Source organism: Oryctolagus cuniculus, chromosome 4 (assembly GCF_051225735.1).
Source record: "Oryctolagus cuniculus isolate XC-2025 breed Fujian yellow rabbit chromosome 4, ASM5122573v1, whole genome shotgun sequence".
Classification (NCBI taxonomy): domain Eukaryota; kingdom Metazoa; phylum Chordata; class Mammalia; order Lagomorpha; family Leporidae; genus Oryctolagus; species Oryctolagus cuniculus.
Window position 1 is genome coordinate 85,153,133 of NC_142870.1, and position 12,216 is coordinate 85,165,348.

General features: G+C 51.9%; 1 long non-coding RNA gene across 1 annotated transcript; it reads left to right on the forward strand.

The window, feature by feature from the left end:
* The first annotated feature begins 915 nt into the window (after positions 1-915).
* On the forward strand, positions 916-5,624 carry LOC103350486 (uncharacterized). Its single transcript, XR_518491.4, has 3 exons — positions 916-1,065; positions 1,734-1,808; positions 3,894-5,624. It is a non-coding gene; the product is annotated as an uncharacterized LOC103350486 (long non-coding RNA).
* The last annotated feature ends 6,592 nt before the right edge of the window (positions 5,625-12,216 follow it).

The window sequence follows — 12,216 nt, forward strand, 5'->3', positions numbered from 1 at the left end:
TTTTATTTATTCAAAAGGCAGAGTGACAGAGAGAGGCAGAGACAGAGAGAAAGAAATTTTTCATCTATTGGTTTACTCCCCAAATGGCCGCAACAGTTGAGTTGGGACCAGGCTGAAGCCAGAAGCCAGGAACTTCATTCAGGTCTCCCAAGTGGGTGCATCGGCCCAGACACTTGGGCTGTCTTCGCTGCTTTCCCAGGCATATTAGCAGGGAGCAAGATGGGAAGTGAAGTAGCAGGGACTCAACCTGGTGCTCTGATACAGGATCCGGCATTACAGGCAGCTGCTGAGCCACAATGTTGGCCCAAGATCTCTCTTTTTGTCTCTGTCATTCAGGTAGGCAAAGTAAATAAATAAATAAATTCAAAAAACCCAGTCAGGTGACTGTATGGGATAGCCAAGTCTAAGGTGAAGCTGTGGTAGGAAGAAACGGTGGGTGGGCAGAGGAACCTCTGCACCTGCTGGATCCATTTTCAAATGAAAACGCTTGGATCAAGAGAGGCAAAAATGACATGGGAAGTCCCTGATGGCAGCGGGAGGCACATGGGGACACCGAGCTCAGGGCTGTGTCCCCCACACCTCCATGCCCCAGGGATTTTCTCTATAGCCACAGCCCCAGCTGTTCCACTGTGCTGTTTATTTCACACGTCCTGCCTGCTCCCAAAATCAGGAACGGGAGATGAGATAGCATTGGAAGAGTGTTGGAGCCCTTGTGGGTCGTGTCCCAGGCACCCGTGCAGATGCTGTCCATCTGAAGTGAAACCTCTCCTTGCCTTGTCGCGCCCTCTTCCCTCCATACTCCCATCATCAGCAACATCGTTGGTTATTTCTGGTGCCCATCTCTCACTCTCGCGGAAGGCGCCACAAGGGGAGTTCACCCGCGAAGGGGCGGGACTTTGTGACGTCATCACCACACGCCCAGAACCACACCTGACACCTGGTCGCTGCGTGACAGAGCCCTGTGTGCTCTTGGAGGTCTGCAGCCTGTTCCTCCAGGGAGACAAGGAAGTTGACAGCCTCGAATGCCCCAGCTCTGCTGGAGATGCAGATCAGGGCAGAACGCAGGTGAGGGAGCACACAGCCAGAGGGCATTGTCAGGAATGCTGGCACCAGGGCGCAAGGGCCACAGCCAGATAGCCGCTGGGAACTTCAGCAATTCTTTTCTCCTTCATTGCAGTTCTCTTCCAGACTTTCAGAGGTCTAGGAGGAGCTAGGGGAGGGAGATTGTTTACCATCTTGGTGTTCTTTTTGTAAACCTCAACCTCGGAGTGAGCAACAGTGAGGTTCAACCCAGAATAATGTTGGAAAATGTTGGAAGCTGTGTTTGGCTGCTCCGCCTCCATTCATCGACTGTGTGGAAGAGAAAGAGGCGAGGTGTCACGGGGTAGGGTTGGTCAGTGTTGGTTTACTGTGAGTTTGGCTGAGTTGGGAGGACACGTGACACACGCGGCTTGCCAGCTCTTCTCAGGACCGGAAACAGCAACTACAAACATCCCCCTCCTTCACTCCTGTTTGGCCTCTGTAAGGGAGGGGGAGGACGAAGACTGGCTTTGCTGTGTTTGGTGAGTCTCAGAGTACCCTGTGGACTGGCAGCTGCTGGGCAAATGCATTGTTTTGGTTACAACAGGATGCGATTCCTGCATGGTAAAGGTGGCATATTTCAACGGCAGGATGATTTCTTCAGATAGCAACCTGGGATTTTTCTCTTACCGTGTTTTCCCTTCTCATTCTAGGAAGATGGTTTGGCCTGTGACATCCCTTACTCTGGACTCTCTGGATCCTGGGATGGAAAGCAGGCATCCTTCAAGGTCATCATCTCTCCCTTTCTGGCTTTGCTTCAGGGAAGATGGTGCTGTTAGAGGAAGGAATAAGGCAGCTGGGGAGGCTGGAGAGCAGGTGCAACAGGGGAATGGGATAGGAAGGGGAGAGTGGACCGGGGAGGTGCTCCCGGACTGGGAGTGGTGTGGGCTCCCTAACACACAGAGCCACAGGCGGAGCCAGAGCCTCGGGAGGGGCCGTCATCTGTGCCAAGGCCACAGCCCCAGAACAGAGGCACCACCAGCCAGCAGGGACGGCCACTGTGCTGTTCCAACAGCAGATGCCTCCCTGACTACTGCCCCTTTCCTCCCCTTGGTCCCTGCGCTGGCTCGGCCAGGGGGAGGGGTGTGCTGCTTCCAGGGTGAGCCCTCTTCACTCGCGGTGGGATTGGTGACTCTCTGCCTTCGCTGGGAACTGAAGACTCCTGGGCAGAATCAGTTTGTTTTAGAAAACTGTGTGGCATTTATTTTCTGCCAAATTTGTGGAAGAAAAATCGCTGGCATTGTGGCGCAGCAGGATAAGCCACCACCTGCGATGCCAGCATCTCATCGGGGCGAAGGTTCGAGTCCCGGCTGCTCCACTTCTGATCCTGCTAATGTGCTTGGGAAGGCAGCAGAAGCTGACACAAGTACTCGGGCTCCTGCCTTGGCGTGGGATGGTGTTCCAGGCTCCTGGCTTCAGATCAGCCAAGCCCCAGCCATTGCAGCCATTTGGAGAGTGAAACAGCAGATGAGATCCCTGCTCCATAAACAACACAGTATTGAATGAATAGCCTCGGGCGACAGTGTTAGGGAAATGGCAACACTTGGGAGAGACCTGACCTGAAAGAACCCTGTAGAAATCAGGAAATCACTGTCCTATTTTTGCCTCTGACGCTAACAAGCTCTGTGACCTTCAGTAAGTCTTCTCCCAGCTGGGCCGCCCATTTATTTTAGTGAAGGGACCAGGAACAAATGCCTGGCCCATGTTACTGCGAATCTAGAAGGGATTTGGGAAACGTGGAGTAATCTTGAAATCCTATTAGCAAAGATCGTAGTTTCAGAAGCTGTCCCAGTCCTGAGACTGGCTGTGCAAAAGCAGAGCTTCTGTCACAACACTTGTTCACACACTTGCGGGCCCTCTTTGGGGATTCTGGTCTTCCTCGGGATTCTTACTTCTGGGAATCTTTATTTTAAAGAGAACAGCGCCTTCGAAAAAAGCCAATCCCTGCGCAGCGGGCTCATCTTTCACCAGGGCTGCAGCAGTATAAACATGACTGCATGAGGCCCTGTGTTTATGCTTTCTCAATGACTTCCAGATCAAATTTGCTGTGTTTACAACTTGGAGACACTTTTTCTAACCACCGGCATCGCAAACCCAAAAGGGGTGGGAGGTGGGCTGGGGCTGTGCCCCAGCTGGGTTCTCTCTGCATCTCCACGATGCCCGTTGGGAAGAGCGCCTGGCACACTGGGCAGCTGCCTGTAGACGCTGGCTTTTCATAGGGAAATCAACTTGATGCCGGGTTGCTATTATGCTTCTTTCCAACGTGATGCCTTGGGCCCAGGGAGGGGAGCGGACTGCGAGGGTGATCTTTCCTGCGGTTCTCACCTCCTCCAGACCCAGTGACTCTCACTTTGAAGTTACCTTCAGTTCCCTGGAATCACAAGTGGTGTTAGTCTCTTGCCCGGAAGCCCCTGGGTGCACAGATTTGGCAGGTCACCTGTTCAGGTACCCAGAGAGGTTCTGCAGAGCCTCAGCATGAAGCCCTTGAATCCTTGCCCCTTTAAAAAAACAAACAAAAAAACCACGTGGCTTTAACACAGCCACCTCTCCGAAATCCCCTTAAACTAGATACTCAGTGTGGCCAAGTGATGTCACGTGGGCTGACTTGCTGAATCCTTAGCAGCTGCCACAAACCTCCTTCCAGACAGTGCGCTGCCTTGACTCATCCTGTCACTGTCCTGCTTCCGGGGAGGCACGGAGAGTGGACGTGGCTGGCAGCCTGAGCAGCCACGACCATTGCTGCCTGGCGGGGTGACCTTGGCCGAGTCCCTGACCCTCCGAGCTCCAACCTCCTCTGCTCTCTTGCCTCATAGGGACAAGCTGTGTCTCCGTGGGACATGCGTGTACAACAGGACTTTGTTCAGGCACTGAGGAAGCCGAATGTTCCATGATCATCAGCCTCGAGGTTCTCGGGAAGGTGGTTCAGGGGTGCTGTGAGTTGCTATGCAACTGGGGATATTTGTAGAAACAAACCTTGGTGATTTTAGAATGCTGACGTCCCTGAAGCGCAGACGTGAGGTGTCCCAGCATCCTCGCAGCACTGCCCCTCACCTGGTCTTGGACTCCACTGTACTGTGGAAATGACTTCCCTCTCGGGGCCCCCGCTGCTCCCTGCCAACCGGCAGGTGGGACGTGGTGCTCTCTGCTAAGACTCCCAGGTCCAGGCTGCTGCAGTTTGGCTCCGAGGTCCTCAGGCTGGTGTGTGGGGAATGTGGGGGCATCAGAGGTTAGGAAGAAGAGTGTAGCTGCGTCTCAACTGAAGGGCATTTGTGGAAAGAAATAAGCAAGGGAAAATGTTATTACCAGGAGGGGCAAGCGCTATGGTGCTGCAGGCTAAGTTGCTGCTTGGCAGGACTGCTGGGGAAGGTGGGAGCCAAGGGCCTCTCTTATCCACGCGGGAGACTGGGACAGAGCGCTGGGCTCCTAGCAGCCCATTGCCAGCATCTGGGGAGTGAACCAGGGGATGGAAGACCTCTCTCCCTCTCTCTCTGTTTCTCACACTCTCTCGGTCACTCTGCCTTTCAAATACATAGATCTTTATTTAAAAAGAAAAAATTTATTCCTAGGGAACTCAGATCTAAATGAGTTTTAACCCTCCTTCTTGGGGTTTTGATTTAACCCAAGTTGCATATTCTTGGGTCACTCCCTCTCTCCCACATAAACATATGAAGTGCAAGCTTCAAACTTATGATCATATTGTTTCTTTCTTTCTTCCTATCTTGAAAATGTCTTGCTTTCAGCTTTTTCCAAAAAAATTTATGGATATTTTCATTTTTTATTTGAAAGGCAGAGAGAGAGAGAGAGAGAGAGAGATCTTCCGTCCACTGGTTCACTCCTCAAACACCTGCAACAGATGAGGCTGAGCCAGGTGGAAGCCAGGAGCCTGGAACTCCATGAGGGCCTCCCACGTGGGTGGCGGGGACCCAAGTCCTTGAGCTGTCACCTGCAGCCTTCCAGGTGCGCATGAGCAGGAAGCTGGGTGGGAGGCCTAGGAGCCAGGACTCACACCAGGTGCCCTGTGTCGGGATGCAGATGCTCCATGTGGCAGCTCCCATGCTGCACCAGGCGCCACCCCTACCTAGGAGCTATTGATACGCGTCTGAATGGATCAATACAATCACTTGCTTTTTAAAAACAAAACAGGGAATTTATGAAAGAAGTGCATTGTGCTCCTCCGTGGGTTTCAGGACTGTGGTCTGGAGACTGCAGCCCCCAGCCCGGGGAGCTCCGCTGGCTGTCCATCAAGTCCAGCCTTGACCCGAGCCTGGAAGAGGTTTCGTGCTGCTTGTCGTGTGACCCGGGGACAGTCACTTCCTGTCTCTCGCCATCACTGCCTCCTGTGAAAAAATGAAGGCGTTGGAACGGGCAGCCTCTAAGGCATCTTCCAGACAGAAAGCTCTCCTCTGCTTATAGGTACTACACACTTTCACAAAACCCAACAGCAAAATTAACAGGTAAAATCCATCCTCCTCCAACACGTTTCGGCTTACAAAGCTGGCCAATAGAGGCAAAACTGCCTGTGTCATAAAAAAAAATTAGAAATAGCTGCTTCGTTTCAGCACTATTTGATTTATGCGTGGCATTTCCAATCCTCTCATTCCTGTAATTGACACAGCTTTGTCTCGTCGGACCTTCCCGTGCAGGTTCTCTCTCCCTAGCAGCTGACCCTGGCACATCCATCACCCAAACGCCCAAGCAACAGCCCCGGAATGTTCAGCTGAATTCTCTAATGGCTCTGATCAAACCAGGCCTAATGTGCACTCTGGTGAGCAGTCACTCACACAGCGTGTGTTGCTTTCTCATTATCATTTTATTTCTACCATTAGGCACATTTGAAATATAAATCACAGCTAACGTCTTTCAAAGGGAGGTGAGCTCTTCGTCTCGACTGTGGGGGCGGGCCCGGAGCACACGGTGTGACCTTGGGGGAGTGAGCTCCTCTGAGGCTCACTGTCCCCACAAGGAAAGGCAGGCTGGGAGGGGGCATGTGTGTCCCCTCCCAGTCCAGTCACCAGTGGGGTGGCGTCAGGAGTGGGGTGTTGGTAAGGCAGCTGCACGTCTCAGCCCCTTGCTGCCACCATCACCTGTTTGAAAGAGGAGTCTAACGTGGAACTCAATATACAAAACAAATCCGAATGATACTGAGTTGGCATAGCTTTATTTCATGTGTTCTTTTTTGGGGGGCAGGCAGAGTTATACAGTGAGAGAGACAGAGAGAGAAAGGTCTTCTTTCCGTTGGTTCACCCCCCAAATGGCCACCACAAACGGCACGCTGCACTGATCCAAAGCCAGGAGCCAGGTGCTTCTCCTGGTCTCCCATGCGGGTGCGCCCCAACTGGACTAGAACCCAGTGTGCCGGCACTGCAGGCGGAGGATTAGCCTAGTGAGCCAGGGTGCCGGCCTTTTTTTTTATCTTTTTTTTTTTCATGCGTTCTAATCTGTAACATTTATTACAAAGTTGTTGTGACCAAAACGGGGAAATGGTGGAGTGGGGGTGGCCGCTGCTGTCTCAGCGGCTTCCACACCCATCAGCTTCTTCTTTGGTGCAGCCGTGTCCTTTCCAGGCTGCCAGTGGAAGCTTTTCTGAAGGTGGCACTGCAGGCCCAGGGCACTCCCCAAGGGTGCAGACAGCGCCAACTTTTTGTTCTAAGATCAGTCTTGAAACGAATGCCAGCTTCCCGTGTTACTGGTTTCTGACGTGTTAAGGTAGTAGAATTGAGTGTGGGTATTATTCCTTGTTTCAGGCTACGAAAATATTGCTAACTGTTTGATTAAAATACAGGTTTCACTGCAGTGCTTGTAGGATTTTCCAGTCACTTGTGAAGACTGTCTTCAGGCAGTGGATGGGGAGAACTCCAGGTCCGAGGCAGCCCTCCTGGGCGAACACTTGTGAAGCAGGTTCATTGCCATACAGAGTCCCAGGTGAACCATGCTATGATTCCCACAACCTGGGTTTTTTTTTTTTTTTTTAAGATTTATTTATTTATTTGAAAATCAGAGTTAGAGAGAGAGAGACATAGAGACAGAGAGGTATCTCCCATCTGCTGGTTCACCCCCCAAACAGAAGCCAGGAGTCAGGAGCCTTCTCCAGGTCCCCCAGGTGGGCGCAGGGGCCCTAACACTTGGGCCATCCTCCACTGCTTTCCCAGGTGCATCACCAGGGAGCTGGATTGGAAGTGGAGCGACTTAGAATCAAACCGGCATCCATATGGGATACTGGTGCTGCAGACAGCAGCTTTACCCACTGCGCCACAGCTCTGGTCCCAAGATCACATCTTTCGAACTTTAGAGTACAAGTTATTTCTGCTTTACTTTTGCCTCTTAAATACAAGTATTGAGATCAGCCATAACTTGTTTTAAAGTCAGGTTCTCACACTTGCTCCCTTTGTGGCTGCCTGTTGCCCTGGTGGGCCCTCTCATCACGTCTCAGCAGGCTCCTGACCCCACCTGTGAGTGGGGTCTCACTGAGGTGAGAGGAGGCACAGCTGTGCACAGGGGCCATGGTAGAGGTGGGAGCGGCCTCGGAAGGCTGCAAAGGCAAGGCCCTCCTGGATGGAGAGGGGCCCCTCCTGCTGCACAGACCCCAACCCAACGCCTAGCAAGCCTCCTCCCGGTGCCACAGCTGGGAGTCTGGGCTTCATAGTCATAGATCCAGTGTTTCCAGGGGCCGGTGTTTTGGTGCTGTGGGTTAAGCCACTGCCTGTGATGCTGGCAATCCAATAGGAGTGCCAGTTGGAGTCTCCTGGCTGTGCCACTTGCCATCCCGCTCCCAGCTGGCACACCTGGGAAAGCAGCAGCAGATGGTCCAAGTACTTAGGGCCCTGCAGCCACATGGAGTTCCTGGCTCCTGACTTGGCCATTTGGGGAGTGGACCAGGGATGGAAGAGAGAGAGAGATTCGGGTTGCGCATGACTTTATTTCCCTAGTCCAGTAAGATCTATTCAAACATCTGCCTCTTCCCCACAGCCAGCGCCCAGCGCCCAGCGCCCAGCCCCAGTGTGTGAGAAAGCACACAGCACACCACAGCGAGACTGCAGAGACTGATGTCCAGCTCCCCCTGTGTATTCCTTGGCCAGCAAGTGTAGACCGTAGACCCCAGATTGTTTCCAAGTGGCCAGGAGCAGGCAGTGCGTGGTTTCTCTGAGATCTTGGTGACACCTGATCTCACGCTAACAACATCATGTAACTGAAGGAATTCAAAAGAAAGAAAACAGAACGTTCTGATGCGTGTTAGTCAAGGCTGAAACCTTTGCTGTAGCATTCCAGAGAAAGTAACTTTGCAGAGGAGAAAATTCAGAAAAATGAGGACGAGGTCTTGCCTGTGCCCACCTACACTTTCTCCTTTCCAAGGGGCGTCTGGGAGCCTTGTGCTCTGTGTCCTCATCTCTTAAGTGAGTGGGACCTAGCCGGCTGATTCCGCATCCCCCAAACCAAGACTCCTAGAGGTGGTTAGTAGGGGATGACTGAAGGGCTGGGAGCAATTTCCAGTATCCCACAGGGAATGCTGCCGCAGCTCCGCAGGTTGCACGGAGGGATTTAAGGTGCCTCCTTTCTTTGCCTTGGGCTGTGTGGTTACTCCGAGGGCCACCTCCTGCAAAGCAGAAGCCTGCCTGCCAGATAGAATGGTGATGAATCACCCGGGCTTTGACAGCAGGCGGAGCCGGGGTCAGCCTGCACTCACCCACTTCCCAGCCAAGGGGCTTCAAGGGAGCAACTCGATCTCTGTGACGCGTGGTGCCCTCGTCTGTGAAACATGGACCATACCATCTCAGTGTGCCTGGGGCTGGGCCACAGGAGCCCTGGAGAGACAGTCTCGACTATCTATCATTCAGAGTCCTGATTCATGAAAAGCAAGAACTGAGTTATGGAATGGAAGTGGCACGCTGGTGGACAGCAGTCTCCCCAAACAGGTAGCTCACAGGTGTTCTGGGCGCTGCAAGACTGGGGGGCCTTCCCACTGGGCGACCCTGGGATTCTGCATTTTGGAAAACCTTCATTTCATTCCCGTGGCCTGATTCTGCACGTCCTCTGGTGTGGTAACCCTCAGGCCCAGGACCATAGCGCGGGCCGCGTGCCCTGCGGTGACCTCCTTCTAAGCCACCCCTGCATCCTCTAGATTGAAAACTGTTGATTGAAAAGGGCAAACAATGCCTTGTGTCATGGTGGCTGCAGAGCGCCATCAATCACGACAGCATTCCGCACACTCAGACACCCGCACCCCTCCCCCGCCCCACGCATCGCGGGCCGTGACATCAGGACCTGGGGAGAGGGGGAGATTTGAGGACAGCTTACCTGGGTCAGTGTACTCTGCTCTGGGTGTTTGCTTGATTCTCAGTAATCTTACTGCTTCACTTTCTTCCTGGAGCTCTTTCCTGCCAATGAATTACGCGTGGTTTTTCTTTGCTTAAAAAAACAAAGCGAACCTAAAACTGCTCTACAAATAGGCTATGAAAAATCACGTATGCTGTGCCGGAAAGGGTGCCAGAAAGCGTAAAAGTTGGCTCCCAAGCTTTCCTTCTGTGAACCCGCTAGGGGCCTAAGCCTTGGACCTGACAGGGACCCCTCCCCACCCGCAAGGCACCCCCCTCCCCTCCCCAGGTTTCCTTTTCACCGCAGTGAGATGCTGCCACAACTAACATGGTCATTCTTCTGAGAATGGGGTAAACTCCTTTTCTTCTCTATAAGGCCCTGAAATGTAATCACTCACCCGGGGGAGGGGCCTCCACGCAGAAACCCATTTGCTTTTACTCTGGACTAAAATGGAAAGAGTGGAGATTCAAAACTTAGAGATGGAGCTTGTTGATGAAAATTCACAGCAGCCGCGAACCTTGTCGGGCTGCTACAGTGAGTCACTTCTTTACGCTTCCTTGTGATGATGAGCTTTCACTGGGATAAAATGGAGTCATTCTTATCAGAGAGAAACATTGTTTCCAAGGCTGGCTGGAGAAACCCTGTTTCCCTGGAATCTAAAGAGAGAGCCCCTAAAGGGACTCCCCCCCACAGGAGGTGGGTCTCCAGAGCAACCACGCACTGGTGCATGCTACAGTTTGGGGAAACTCTCCCCAAAAATGAATCCAACTTAACAAACCACAAGCATTTAGATGTCCACAGATGGCAATTCTGAATACCTTATTGGGGGCACAATTTCAAATCGTTGGGATATTACTGAACCCACACTCGCAATGCTCTGGACCTATGTCTCCTGTTTATTACATACGGTGATTACCATGTCCCAGAACTTTCCCATCCCCAGAGGTAAAAGTATTCTCACATGGCTATTGCTGCACTCTCTGTAGCTATGACGTAGTTATTAAGCAAGAGATTACCTTAAAGAAAGATTTATCTATTAATTTGAAAGGCAGATTGACAGAGAGAGAGAGGGAGGGAGGGAGGGAGAGATCTTCCAGGGGCAGGGCCAGGCTGAAGGCAGGAGGCAGGGACTCCATCCCGGTCTCCCACACGGGTGGCAGGGGCCCAAGTACTTGAGTCATCTTTGTGCTCCTCTCCCAAGAGCCATCAGCAGGAAGCTGGATCAGACTTTTTAAGAAGTGTCCCTTAGAGGGCCAGTGCTGAGGCATGGGGGACTAAGCCACCACCTTCGACACTGGCATCCTGTATCAGAGTGCCGAATCCAGTCTCAGCTGCTCTGCTTCTGATCCAGCCCCTGGAAGAGCTCGCTCGCTCTCTCTCTCTCTCTCTCTCTCTCTGTCACTCTGCCTTTCAGATAAATATTCTGTAAAATAAATAAACAAAATACAAATAATAAGAAGTGTCTCTTTCTATGAGCCAAGAATAAAGTGAATCTGAGAATAGGGAGGAAAAGTAAACCTTTCATCACCGAAAGAATTCCAACTTTGCAGTAAGAGGGAGCAAGACACTACCCTAACACGTGAACTCTGCTGGCTCAAGTGACCGGGAGGCACCTGGCCACAGGAAGCTGTTCAGCCCCACTGCCACCTGCTGTGCCCACTGCTGGCCTTTGGACAACCTGTTAGAAGGTAAAGAAAGGTCCTTTTATGTTTAAATTTCACTGCCTCAGAAACCCTATCTTTCCCATTCTCTCTTTTCTTGGCAACTCTAGAAGTCCTTTGTAAACATCCTCCCGGAAAAGTCTCTGTAGATGTGTCTGATAAACTTCCAGTCGGGGAGAGTTGGAAGTCCTGGCTGAGAACCGACTGGGTGGAGCCTCGAAGAGATCATTCCCTTCTGAGAAGCAGCTCAAAGCAGCAAGCTCCACCAGGGTCCCGGCGCAGCAGAAGGGGCATAGTCCTGGTCGGCTTGCCCAGACTTTATTTTAACAGAACACAAAGTTTGTGGCAGTCTTGCTGCTAATCAGGATGGAAGAGCTCAGACTCTTGGTCCTAAATACACAAAATTGGGAAAGAAAATGCAATGAAACATTAAAAAAGACATTTCAGGGCTAGCTAACACGCAAACCACTCTAAAAAACAAAAGAGCTCATCTGGTCGAAAATGCACTTTTACATTATATATATGAATTGTTGATTGGGCCAGCGTTGTGGTGAAGTGGGTTAAGCCACAGCCTGTGATGCCGGCATCCCACATGGGTACTGGTTCAAGTCCCAGCTGCTTCACTTCCGATCCAGCTCCCTACTAATGGCCTGGGAAAGCATCAGAAGATGGCCCAAGTCCTTGGGCCCCTGTACCCTTGTGAGAGGCCCAGAAGAAGCTCCTGGCTTCTGGCTGCCTTTGTGGCCATCTGCGGAGTGAACCAGCAGTGGAAGATCTTTCTCTCTGTCTGTCTTTTAAAAGCAAACAAACAACAACAACAACAAAAAACTTGGCAAACTCAAGTTTCATGTATCGTATCTGTCCATCTCTCCTCTTCCTAACCCTCTTCCATCACAGGTCAAAAGGGGCTTCCTGCACTGGAGGGAGAGGGGAAGCGAGAGCCTGACAGCCTTCCCATTCCAAGGCCCCGTGGACCAATCCTTCCATCCCATCCCAGAGGGCCCCTTGTAGTTGAGAAACAATTGGCAGAGATCGCAAGAAACACAACTTGGGTATTAATCCCTCCTTCCACCCAGCCCTGTAGGGATTGCAACAGACTTATGGTTTGTAAGGTCAGATGCTGAGTGACTGTGGAGAACGCTGAACTAGAGAATATTAAAGCAAA